A 14,020-nucleotide genomic window follows, 5' to 3' on the forward strand; every position below is an offset into this window, starting at 1 on the left:
CAAAGGAGAACATGCCCCTGTCAACTTCAATAGGGACGAAGTACAAAGGATCGAGAGCTTCAAATTTTTTGGTGTCCAGATCACCAACAACCTGTCCCGGTCCCCCCATGCCGACACTATAGTTAAGAAAGTCCACCAACCCCTCTACTTTCTCAGAAGACTAAGGAAATTTGGCATGTCAGCTATGACTCTCAGCAATTTTTAGAGATGCACCATAGAAAGCACTCTTTCTGGTTGTATCACAGCTTGGTATGGCTCCTGCTCTGTCCAAGACCGCAAAACGTCATGAATGTAGCCCAATCCATCACGCAAACCAGCCTCCCATCCATTGACTCTGTCTACACTTCCTGCTGCCTCAGCAAAGCAGCCAGCATAATTAAGGACCCCACGTACCCAGATCACCAACAACCTGTCCTGATCCCTCCATGCCGACACTATAGTTAAGAAAGTCCACCAACGCCTCTACTTTCTCAGAAGACTAAGGAAATTTGGCATGTCAGCTACCACTCTCAGCAATTTTTAGAGATGCACCTCTCTTACACCTTCTTCCTTCGGGAAAAAGATACAAAAGTCTGAGGTCACGTACCAACCGACTCAAGAACAGCTTCTTCTCTGCTGCTGTCAGACTTTTGAATGGACCTACCTTGCATTAAGTTGATCTTTCTCTGCACCTTAGCTATGACTGTAACACTACATTCTGCACTCTCTCGTTTCCTTCTCTATGAACAGTATGTTTTGTCTGTATAGCGCACAAGAAACAATACTTTTCACTGTATGTTAATACATGTGACAATACTAAATCAAATCAAAATCAAATCAAATAAATAAAAATCTGGAATTAAGAATCTGCGGATGACCATAAAACGATTGTCGGAAAAACCCATCTGGTTCCACAAATGTCCTTCAGGGGAGGAAATCTGCCATCCTTACCTGCTCTGGCCTGAAGTACCACACACAAGGCTAATTAATAAGATGGCCCATGGTGTTGGGGATAGATCTAGCCTACATGTGACTCCATATCTGTGATTAACCTAGTGAACCTTATCTGGACTGCCTTCTTAGATCAGGGGACTAAAACTATTCACAGTATTCCAGGTGTGGTCTAGTTTCAGCAAGACCTCCCTAATTTTACATTCCATTCCCTTTGAAATAAAGGTCAACATCCCGTTTCCCTTCCCAATTATCTGCTGAACTTGCATGCCTTTTGTGATTTATGCACAAGACCCCCCAAATCCCCCCGTGCTGCAGCTTTCTGCAGTCTTTCTCCATTTAAATAATATTCAGCTCCTTTATTCTTCCTACCAAAGTAGGACTACTGCTTCACACTTTCCTACATTATATTCCATCTGCCAAGTTTTTGCGCCTTCACGTATCCTGTCTATATCCTTCTGTAGACTCATGTCATCCTCACTATTTGCTTTCCCACCTGTTTTTGTGTATTCTGCAAACTTGGCAATAGTACATTCACTTCCTTTATCTAAATCATTAATATATATTGTAAATAATTGAGGCCCCAGTGCTGATCCCTGTGGCACTCCACTCGCTACATGTTGCTATAAGAACATAAGAACATAAGAAATAGGAGCAGGAGTAGGCCATCTAGCCCCTCGAGCCTGCCCCGCCATTCAATAAGATCATGGCTGATCTGACATGGATCAGTACCACTTACCCGCCTGATCCCCATAACCCTTAATTCCTTTACCGATCAGGAATCCATCCATCCGCGCTTTAAACATATTCAGCGAGGTAGCCTCCACCACCTCAGTGGGCAGAGAATTCCAGAGATTCACCACCCTCTGGGAGAAGAAGTTCCTCCTCAACTCTGTCTTAAACCGACCCCCCTTTATTTTGAGGCTGTGTCCTCTAGTTTTAACTTCCTTACTAAGTGGAAAGAATCTCTCCGCCTCCACCCTGTCCAGCCCCCGCATTATCTTATAAGTCTCCATAAGATCCCCCCTCATCCTTCTAAACTCCAACGAGTACAAACCCAATCTCCTCAGCCTCTCCTCATAATCCAAACCCCTCATCTCCGGTATCAACCTGGTGAACCTTCTCTGCACTCCCTCCAATGCCAATATATCCTTCCTCATATAAGGGGACCAATACTGCACACAGTATTCCAGCTGCGGCCTCACCAATGCCCTGTACAGGTGCATCAAGACATCCCTGCTTTTATATTCTATCCCCCTCGCAATATAGGCCAACATCCCATTTGCCTTCTTGATCACCTGTTGTACCTGCAGACTGGGCTTTTGCGTCTCATGCACAAGGACCCCCAGGTCCCTTTGCACGGTAGCATGTTTTAATTTGTTTCCATTGAGATAGTAATCCCATTTGTTATTATTTCCTCCAAAGTGTATAACCTCGCATTTATCAACGTTATACTCCATTTGCCATATCCTCGCCCACTCACTCAGCCTGTCCAAATCTCTCTGCAGATCTTCTCCGTCCTCCACACGATTCACTTTTCCACTTATCTTTGTGTCATCTGCAAACTTCGTTACCCTACACTCCGTCCCCTCCTCCAGATCATCTATATAAATGGTAAACAGCTGCGGCCCGAGTACCGATCCCTGCGGCACGCCACTAGTTACCTTCCTCCAACCGGAAAAACACCCATTTATTCCGACTCTTTGCTTCCTGTCGGATAGCCAGTCCCCAATCCACTTTAACACACTACCCCCAACTCCGTGTGCCCTAATCTTCTTCAGCAGCCTTTTATGGGGCACCTTATCAAACGCCTTTTGGAAATCCAAAAACACCGCATCCACCGGTTCTCCTCCATCAACCGCCCTCGTCACATCTTCATAAAAATCCAACATGTTCGTCAAGCACGACTTTCCCCTCATGAATCCATGCTGCGTCTGATTGATCGAACCATTTCTATCCAGATGCCCTGCTATCTCCTCTTTAATAATGGATTCCAGCATTTTCCCTACTACAGACGTTAAGCTGACCGGCCTATAGTTACCCGCCTTTTGTCTCCTTCCTTTTTTAAACAGCGGCATAACATTAGCCGTTTTCCAATCAACCGGCACTACCCCAGAATGCAACGAGTTTTGATAAATAATCACTAACGCATCCACTATTACCTCTGACATTTCTTTCAATACCCTGGGATGCATTCCATCCGGACCCGGGGACTTGTCCACCTTCAGTCCCATTAGTCTACCCAGCACTGCCTCTCTGGTAACATTAATTGTATTAAGTATTTCTCCTGCTGCCAACCCTCTATCGTTAATCCTGCTATCCTGAAAATATCCCTCTTATCCTAACTCTCTGGGTGGAATTTTCCCATCCCGCTGCCATGGGAATGGTAGCGGGCAGAACAAGGACCATGCAAAAGCCTGTTGACCTCAAGCGGGATTTTCCGGTTTTGGGGCGAGCACGGCCGGAAAATCCCACCTTCTGTCTCCCATTAGTTAGCCAATCCTCTATCCATGCTAATATGGGGACGGCACGGTGGCACAGTGGTTAGCACTGCTGCCTCACAGCGCCAGGGGCCCAGGTTCAATTCCTGGCTTGGGTGCCTGTCTGTATGGAGTCTGCACATTCTCCCCATCTCTGCGTGGGTTTCCTCCGGGTGCTCCGGTTTCCTCCCACAGTCCAAAGATGTGCGGGTTAGGTGGATTGGCCATGCTAAATTGCCCCTTAGTGTCAGGGGATTAACAAGGTAAATATGTGGGTTTATGGGAATAGGACATGGGTGGGATTTTGAATTTTAGAATTTGATAAGTTTCTATGAGATCCCCAGAACCCACAACAGCCTTTTGCTTTTTTTTTAAAGCAAATCATATCATAGAAATTATAGAAAGCCTACAGTGCAGAAGGGGCCCATTTGGCTCATCGAGACTGCACCGACAACAATCCCACCTAGGCCTTACCGCCCACGACCCCACACATTTACCCCACTAATCCCTCTAACCTACACATCCCAGGACACTCAGATTGTGGCCAGTGCAGACTTGATGGGCCAAATGGCCTCCTTCTGGACTGTAGGGTTTCTATGATTCTATACTGTCCTCAACACCATAGGCTTTTATCTTATTAAGTAGCCTTTTGTGCAGTACTTTATGCTCACACGGTTTACTCACTACCTCTGTCCCATGCAGCCTATCCGCTAAAGGGTTGAGTTGACAATTATCATTTTGGCAAAAGAAAATTGTACAGCTTCTGAGAGAGATGAGCGATAATATAGAGAGAGCGCCCTTGCGAGGAGACATCAGTCAAGCAAGATAATGAAGAACTCACTGGTTTGCCAACCTCCCTCAGGGACCATGTAATCTCATTGTATGAAAACCAATAGCAAGAATTCAGTGATAGGTCAAGATTGATAGAAATTGGGTTCCTTGATCCTGGTAACTGGACTTTTCTTCCCCCCCGAAATATCCCAAATAATTGTTGTCAGACGGATAAAGATTACAAAAGAATGATGTTAATAACGAGAAGAACAGCCAGTGTTCTGATTGCTGCAGAATGTAATTCTAAATTGGCCCTGATTTTAACTCAGAGTCAGTTTTTAGCAGGCAACTTTTTCGTTTCAGTTAAACTTTTTTTTAATTCATTCATGGGACACGGCCTGGCCAGCATTCATTCCCATCCCTAGTTGTCTTGGAGGGCAGTTGAGAGTCAACCACATTGCTGGGGCTCTGAAGCCACATGTAGGCCAGACCAGGTAAGGACGGCAGATTTCCTTCCCTAAAGGACATTAGTGAACCAGATGGGTTTCTCCAAAAATCAACAATGGTTTTCATAGTCATCAATAGATTCTTAACTCCAAATATTTGTTATTGAATTCAAATTCTCCAACCTGCTGTGGTGGGATTCAAACCCGTGACCCCCAGAACATAGGCTGAGTTTCTGGATCAAGAGTCTGACAATAATACCATTGGGCCATCACCTCCCCGATGCTGATTTGGCCAACAGCAAAACTTCACTACATGGGGAATAATGTTTCACTGCAGCTGTACTGGGCCTTGGTGAGACTATACCTGGACTATGTGTGTGGTTTTGGTCTCCTTATCTAAGAAAGGATAAACTTGCCATAGAGGGAGCACAGCGAATGTTCACCAGATTGATTCCTTTTTTTAAAAGTTTATTTATTAGTGTTTCATCAACACTGCAATGAAGTTACTGTGAAAATCCCCTCGTCGCCACACTCCAGTGCCTGTTCGGGTACACTGAGGGAGAATTTAGCATGGCCAATGCACCTAACCAGCACGTCTTTCAATCGGTGGGAGGAAACCGGAGCATCCGGAGGAAACCCATGCAGAGACGGAGAGGATGTGCAAACTTCGCACAGACGGTAAGGGCAGCAGTGTGGCACAGTGGTTAGCACTGCTGCCTCACAGCACCAGGGACTGGGTTCGATTCACCGCTTGGGTCACTGTCTGTGCAAAGTCTGCACGTTTTCCCCGTGTCTGCGCCGGAGTGTGGTGGCTAGGGGATTTCACAGTAACTTCATTGCAGTGTTAATGTAAGCCTACTTGCAGCAGGTAAGTAAGTAAACTTAAAACTTAACCCCAAGCCGGGAATTGAGCCCAGGTCTCTGGTCCTGTGAGGCAACAGTGCTAACCACAGTGCCACCGTGCAGTCCTGAGATGGCAGGATTGCAATATGAGGAGAGATTGGATCAACAAAGTCTGTATTTACTGGAGTTTATAGGAATAAGAGGGGATCTAATTGAAACTGATACACTTCTGACAGGGCTGGACAGATTGGATGCTGGCTGGGGGGGTCTAGAACAAGGGGTCACAGTCTCAGGATATGGGGTAAGACTGAGGATTGAGATGAGGAGCAACTTCTTCACTCTGAGGGTGGTGAATTTTGGAGTTCTCTATCAACAGAAGGCTGTGGAGACTAAGTCACTGAATATATTTAAGTCGGAAATAGATAGATTTCTGGACTCAAGACGTCTTGAGTATGGGGTTGAGATAGAAGGTCAGCCATGATCATACTGAATGGCAGAACAAGCTGGATGGGCCGAATGACCTCCTCCTGATCCTATTTTCCAAGTTTCTATGTTTGAACTCCCAGACTGTTTTATAATCTCACTGGTAAGTCTCTCGCTAATTTGACTGGAAAGCCACTCTTTTCCACGTAGCAATTTCTGGCAGGAAAGGAAAGAGGAAAATAACTCACTGCAATGAATTGGGTAGCTCCTTCAAAGAGCTAGCATTGGCACAATGGGCTGAAGTGCATCCTTCCATGCTCTGTAACTCTAGGAGGACTCAAACAGGCTAGGACAAAGCAGAGATTTTCGATTTACCTCGCGTGAAGAGTATTTTAGTGGAAATAATTCCAATTTCCTTTCCCACTTGCGTGAAGACGTGCTTCCTGACCCTACATGACGGGCTCCAATTTCAAGGTTATGCCTCTTGTTCTCCCCTAGCTCCACCAGAGGCAATATGTTTTCCCTATCAAATCCTTTAATCATCTTAAGCACAAGCGTCGCTTGTTCCACCTAAGGTCTCTCTGCTCTGAATGATCTTATATGGAAGCTTGTGGAGCTGCTAAGGGACTGTATTTAAGGTTGAGATAGATAGACTTTTGATCAGTGAGGGAATCAGTGTTCGCATTCATGTCGAGAGGGTTAGAATACAAGAGCAGGGATGTACTTCTGAGGCTGTATAAGGCTCTGGTCAGACCCCATTTGGAATATTGTGAATAGTTTTGGGCCCCATACCTAAGGAAGGATGTGCTGGCCTTGGAAAGGGTCCAGAGGAGGTTCAATAATAATGATCCCTGGAATGAAGAGCTTGTTGTATGAGGAACGGCAGAGGACTCTGGGTCTGTACTCGTTGGAGTTTAGAAGGATGAGGGGGGATCTTATTGAAACTTACAGGATAGTGCGAGGCCTGGATAGAGTGGACGTGGAGAGGATGTTTCCACTAGTAGGAAAAACTAGAACCAGAGGGCACAACCTCAGGCTAAAGGGACGATCCTTTTAAACAGAGATGAGGAGGAATTTCTTCAGCCAGAGAGTGGTGAATCTGTGGAACTCTTTGCCGCAGAAGACTGTGGAGGCCAGGTCATTGAGTGTCTTTAAGATAGAGATAAATAGGTTCTTGATTAATAAGGGGATCAGGGGTTATGGGGAAAAGGCAAGAGAATGGGGATGAGAAAAATATCGGAAATCAGAGAAACCCTACAGTACAGAAAGAGGCCATTCGGCCCATCGAGTCTGCACCGACCACAATCCCACCCGGGCCCTACCCCCATATCCACCCATTAATCCCTCTAACCTACGCATCTCAGGACACTAAGGGCAATTATTAGCATGGCCAATCAACCTAACCCGCACATCTTTGGACTGTGGGAGGAAACCGGAGCACCCGGAGGAAACCCATGCAGACACGAGGAGAATGTGCAAACTCCACACAGACAGTGGCCCGAGCCGGGAATCGAACCCAGGTCCCTGGAGCTGTGAAGCAGCAGTGCTAACCACTGTGCTACCGTGCTGCGCTGATTGAATGGCAGAGCGGACACAATGGGCCGAGTGGCCTAATTCTGCTCCTATGTCTTGTGTTCTTATGGTCTAAGGTTTACAGGAAAATGGCAGGAAAGCGGACGTGAGGAATGTCAGATCAGCCATGATCCTATTGAATGGCGGGGCAGGTTTGTGAGGCCGAATGGCCCACTCCTGTTCCTATTTCTTATGGCCTCTTGGTCCAATTGCATTTTAAAAATCTATTTCAAAGAATTGTGAGTATTGCTCAATGTATTTCTGAAAGGTGAATGTCAGTGAATGTCAAGTTTTTTTTTAGATTGTTTATTAGTCACAAGTAGGCTTACATTAACACTGGCATGAAGTTACTGTGAAAATCCCCTGTTTGGGTACACTGAGGGAGAATTTAGCACGGCCAATGCACCTAACCAGCACGTCTTTCAGACTGTGGGAGGAAACTGGAGCACCCGGAGGAAACCCACGCAGACACGGGGAGAACGTGCAGACTCTGCACAGACAGTGACCCAAGCCGGGAGTCGAATGCAGGTCCCTGGCGCTGTGAGACAGCAGTGCTAACCACTCTGCCACCGTGCCACCCCAAGAGAAATCAGGGTGTACATACATATGCACATTCACGCACTATGCATGCGCACTTGCACGCACCTAAAAGAAAATTTGCAACTATATACTACCTTTCAGAGATCTCAAAGCATAAGACAGTCAATGAAGCACTTGTGGAGGTGTAGTCCCCATTGCAGAGAGCTCTTGCGTTGCAATGATACAGTCCCTATCACTGGATCAGAAGTCTCAGGTACAAGTCCCATTTTAAGACTCAATGGTCTTGGAAGGTGCATGATAATGTGGCCAACCAGCTGGATTATCAGCCTGCAAACCTTTCCACTCTGACCAGTGGGAGGCAGCAAAGAGCAGGCTAGTTTCCTGGTCAGCTGTAGTGCAGAAGGTAACAGCAAACCACTGCTGTACTTTGCCAGCATAACCAGGGACGTATCTACTGGAAGTTCATGGTTGGCAACATGGCACATAAAGGAAGAGGAATCACTGTTGCAATGTAGGAAATGCAGGAGCCATTTTACACACAGCAAGATCCCGTAAACAGTAATGTGATAATGAGCAGATAATGCAATTTTGATTGAGATATAAATATCAGCCAGGACTGGGATACCATCCTGATCATGGGTGGCATGGTAGCACAGTGGTTAGCACTGCTGCCTCACAGCTCCAGGGACCTGGGTTCGATTCCTGACTTGGGTCACTGTCTGTGTGCATTCTCCCAGTGTCTGCATGGGTTTCCTCCCGGTGTTCCGGTTTCCTCCCACAGTCCAAAGAATTGTGGGTTAAGTTGATTGGCCATGCTAAATTGCCCATTAGTGTCCCGGGATATGCAGGTTAGAGGGATTAGCAGGGTAAATATGTGGGTTTATAGGGATAGGGCCTGGGTGGGATTGTTGTCGGTGCAGGCTCGATGGGCTGAATGGCCTCCTTCAACACTGTAGGGATTCTATGCTCTATGATTCTATGATCATCTTCAAAATAGTGCCATGAGATATGAACATAGGAATTAAGAGCAGGAGTAGACCAGTTGACCCCTTGAGCCTGCTCTGCTATTCAATAAGGTGAACTGATTGTAACTTCAACCCCACAATCCGACCACCCCATTAATCTTTCATCCCCTTGTTAATCAATAATCTATCCAGCTCTTCCTTAAAAATATTCGAAGACTCTGGGCAGAATTTTCCCGTCCTGCCCACCACGGGAATCATAGCGGGCGGGTCAGGACCATGCAAAGATCCATTGACCTCGGGTGGGATTTTTCAGTCTTGAAGAGAGCGCGGCTGGAAAATCCCACCCTCTTCCATCGTCTTTTGAGAAAGAGAGTTCCAGAGATTTACAACCCTCTGAGAACGAAAGATTCCTCTCATCTCCGACTTAAATAAGTGACCCCTTATTTTTAAAGTAATCCCCAGTTCAAATCCTCCCACACGAGGAAACATCTCCACGTCAAAGAACAAAGAACAGTACAGCACAGGAAACAGGCCCTTCGGCCCTCCAAGCCTGTGCCGCTCCTTGGTCCAACTAGACCAATCGTTTGTATCCCTCCATTCCCAGGCTGCTCATGTGACTATCCAGGTAAGTCTTAAACGATGTCAGCGTGCCTGCCTCCACCACCCTACTTGGCAGCGCATTCCAGGCCCCCACCACCCTCTGTGTAAAAAAACGTCCCTCTGATGTCTGAGTTATACTTCGCTCCTCTCAGCTTGAGCCCGTGACCCCTCGTGATCGTCACCTCCGACCTGGGAAAAAGCTTCCCACTGTTCACCCTATCTATACCCTTCATAATCTGTATACCTCTATTAGATCTCCCCTCATTCTCCGTCTTTCCAAGGAGAACAACCCCAGTCTACCCAATCTCTCCTCATAGCTAAGACCCTCCATAACAGGCAACATCCTGGTAAACCTTCTCTGCACTCTCTCCAATGCCTCCACGCCCTTCTGGTAGTGCGGCGACCAGAACTGGACGCAGTACTCCAAATGTGGCCTAACCAGCGTTCTATACAGCTGCATCATCAGACTCCAGCTTTTATACTCTATACCCCGTCCTATAAAGGCAAGCATACCATATGCCTTCTTCACCACCTTCTCCACCTGTGTTGCCACCTTCAAGGATTTGTGGACTTGCACACCTAGGTCCCTCTGTGTTTCTATACTCCTGATGACTCTGCCATTTATTGTATAACTCCTCCCTACACTACGTCCACCCTGTCAACACCCCTCAGGATCTTAACAGTTTTAATCAAGTCTCCTCTTAGCCTTCTAAACTCGAGCGGATACAACTCTAACCCGTCTAACCGTTTATCATGTTGTTCTTTCCCATCGACTCAAGCGGTACCTTGGAGTAACATCTTATGAAGAAGTGAGCACCTCCCACAGTGCAGCATTCCCTGGGTACTGCATTGGAGCCTCAACCTTGATTTTTATGCTCAGGTCCTCAATGGGGCCTTGAACCCAGAACCTTGTGACTCATAGAAACTAGAAGCAGGAGTAGGCCATTCGGCTCTTCCAGCCTGCTCCGCCATTCATTTTGATCATGGTTGATCATCAAATTCAATATCCTAATCCCGCCCTTCCCCCATATCCCTTGATCCCTTTAGCCCCAAGAGCTATATCTAATTTCTTCTTGAAATCAGACAACGTTTTGGCCTCAACTACATTCTGTGGTAGTGAATTCCACACTTTCACCACCCTCTGGGTGAAGAGATTTCTCCTCATCTCAGTTCTGAAAGGTTTACCTCTTATCCTCAAACCATAACCTCTAGTTCTGGACTCCCCCACCATTGGGAACATTCTTTCTGAATCTACCCTGTCTAATCCTGTTAGAATTTTATAAGTTCCTATGAGATCCCCTCTCACTCTTCTAAACTCCAGTGAATATAATCCTAACCGACTTAATCTCTCCTCATATGACAGGCCTGCCATCCCAGGAAGCAGCCTGGTAAACCTTCACTGTACTCCCTCTGTAACAAGGATATTCTTCCTCAGATAAGGAGACCAAAGCTGCACACAATACTCCAGGTGTGGCCTCACCAACACTCTATACAATTGCAGCAAAACATCCCTGTACTCAAATCCTCTCACTATGAAGGTCAACATACCATTTGCCTTCTTTACTGCCTGCTGTACCTGCGTGCTTACTTTCAGTGACTGATGCACGAGGACTCCAAGGACTTGTTAAGTATCCACCTCTGTCAATTTACACCCATACAAGTAATGATATGTCTTCTTATTATTACTACCAAAGTGGATAACCTCACATTTATCCACATCTTACTGCATCTGCCATGCAGATGCCCACACACTCAGCCTGTCCAAATCACACTGAAGCATCTCTGCATTCTCCTCACAGCTCACCCTCCCACCCAACCTTGTATCATCTGAAAATTTGGAGATGATACATTCAGTTCCCTCTTCCAAATCATTAATATATAATGTGAACAGTTGGGGTCCCAGCACAGATCCCTGCGGAACCCCACTAGTCACTGACTGCCAATTGGAAAAAGACCGATTTATGCCTACTCTTTGCTTCCTATCTGCTAACCAGTTTTGTAACAATCTCAAGACAGTGCCCGCAATCCCATGTTCTTTAACTTTACATAGCAGTCTGTTATGTGAGACCTTGTCGAAAGCTTTCTGAAAGTCTAAATATACCACATCCACTGGTTCTCCTCAGTCAACTCTACTAGTTACATCCTCAAAAAATTCCAATAGATTCGTCAGAGGCAACAGCACCACTGACCGAGCCACAGCTCACGCACATTTGTATAATTTGAGCAACTAAAACTTTTTCAATAATGGGAGAAGATTTGGTACAAACATTAACAAGTGGTCATGGGCACGTCAGAGAAACCTCTGACTAAGAACCAGTTTACCTTGGTCAATAGCTTAAGCTATGCTGAGGGTAGAAATGGGCGGCACGGTAGCACAGTGGTTAGCATTGCTGCCTCATAGCATCAGGGACCCGGGTTCGATTCCCAGCCTCGGGTCACTGTCTGTGTGGAGTTTGCACGTTCTCCCCGTGACTGCGTGTGTTTCCTCTGGGTGCTCCGGTTTCCCCCCACAGTCCAAAGATGCGCGGGTTAGGTGGATTGGCCAATGATAAATTGCCCTTAGAGTCAGGGGGATTAGCTAGCTAAATATGTGGGGTTAGGGGGATAGGGCCTGGATGGGATTGTTGTCAGTGCAAGCCCGATGGGCCAAATGGCCTCCTTCTGCACTGTTGGATTCTATGATGAATAGGTTATAGCCAGTTGGACGTGTAGCAGAGCTCTGTGGAATTATACACAGCTCTTCCCTGGCAATATATAGCCAAGAAATATCAGCACGGGAACTCGGGCGCAATGAATGGAGGGGAGCGATGGCTCCAGGAAGGACCTCCAGAAATGGATATCAGTTGAACATTGCAGGCTCCTTCATTCTGCCCATTCAATCATCAGCATTACCCGTGATCCCGAGAGGTTTGCAATTGTCGCCTTCTGCTGCATACTTAATGATTCAATGCTTTTAATAATCTTCAGCGACAATGTTGAGATTCAAATACATGGTAATTCATGGGTATTCATGGCTCCAGTAATTGTGCATTCATGAATCTGTAAGTATTTGAATCTTGTAGCAATATTCATAATCATGCATGTACAGAATCCGAAATGGAAGCAAGGTTATTCCAAGGCGCACAAAAAGCACTCAATGAGGTCTGACAGATGTTCATTGAGACCGAGTTTTGTGAAAAATTCATACATTTTTCATGGGCGTTGTAATCTTTTCAGTGGGGATCAGTTCAGCCTGTCGCTTTGTTTCAGTTTCCCTGTGAGTCGTTGACTTGTACATCAATAGCCTTTTTTATTTAAACATGGCTCTACATCTGGAGGCAGTGCAGGAAGATAAATGAGGTTAGGTGAGTGACTCTGTGGGAGCATGAGACTTCTTCTCAACAGATGCCTTACCCCCACTTTCTCTTGGCAAACATTTCCTGCTCTCTCTCACATTATCAGTCTCCATTCCGAATCTAAATCTGCTCCTTCCTCTGATCTATCAGTGGATGAGCCTTCAACCAAAAAGGTATTAAGAGACACGGGAGCCGACGCAGGCAGCTAGACTTGAGATACAATTCAGCCACGATTCTAATTGAATAGCGGAACACACTCGAGGAGTTGAATGGATGACTCATTCTTATATACCAGAACAACCTGTACTGAGGATTCTTTTAAACTTTCTCTTCTCTCTCTTATCACTCTTCAAAAGGGAAAACTATGACATGTTTGTGGAATCCAAATCTGAAACATTATCATGGTTTTTAAGTTTATTTATTATTGTCACAAGTCAGCTGACATTAACACTGCAATGAAGTTACTGTGAAAATCCCCCAGTCGCCACACTCCAGCGCCTGTTCGGGTGCACCGAGGGAGAATTTAGCATGGCCAATGCACCTAACCAGCACATCTTTTGGACTGTGGGAGGACGATGGGCGGCACGGTAGCACAGTGGTTAGCACTGCTGCCTCACAGCTCCAGGGACCTGGGTTCGATTCCCGGCTTGGGTCACTGTCTATGTGGAGTCTGCACGTTCTCCCCGTGTCTGTGTGGATTTCCTCTGGGTGCTCCAGTTTCCTCCCACAGTCCAAAGATATGCGGGTTAGGCTGAATGGCCATGCTAAAATTGCCCCTTAGTGTCCTGAGATGTGTATGTTAGATGTGGTTAACATGTGGAGTTTCGGGGATAGGGCCTGGGGTAGGATTGTTGTTGGTGCAGACTCGCTGGGCCGAATGGTCTCCTTCTGCACTGTAGGGTTTCTGTGATTTCTATGATTCTATGAAAACGGAGCACCCAGCCACAGCGAGAACACAGACACAGGGAAAACACACAGACAGTGATCCAAGTTGGGAATTGAACCTGGGTCCCTGACGCTGTGAGGCAGCAGTGCTAAGCACTGTGCCACCACCATGCATTAGTAGCTCCTGTTATTAATCTCAGCTCACCCACTGTCCATCTTATTCAAAGGTA

This window comes from Mustelus asterias, chromosome 5, assembly GCF_964213995.1.
Source record: "Mustelus asterias chromosome 5, sMusAst1.hap1.1, whole genome shotgun sequence".
NCBI lineage: Eukaryota > Metazoa > Chordata > Chondrichthyes > Carcharhiniformes > Triakidae > Mustelus > Mustelus asterias.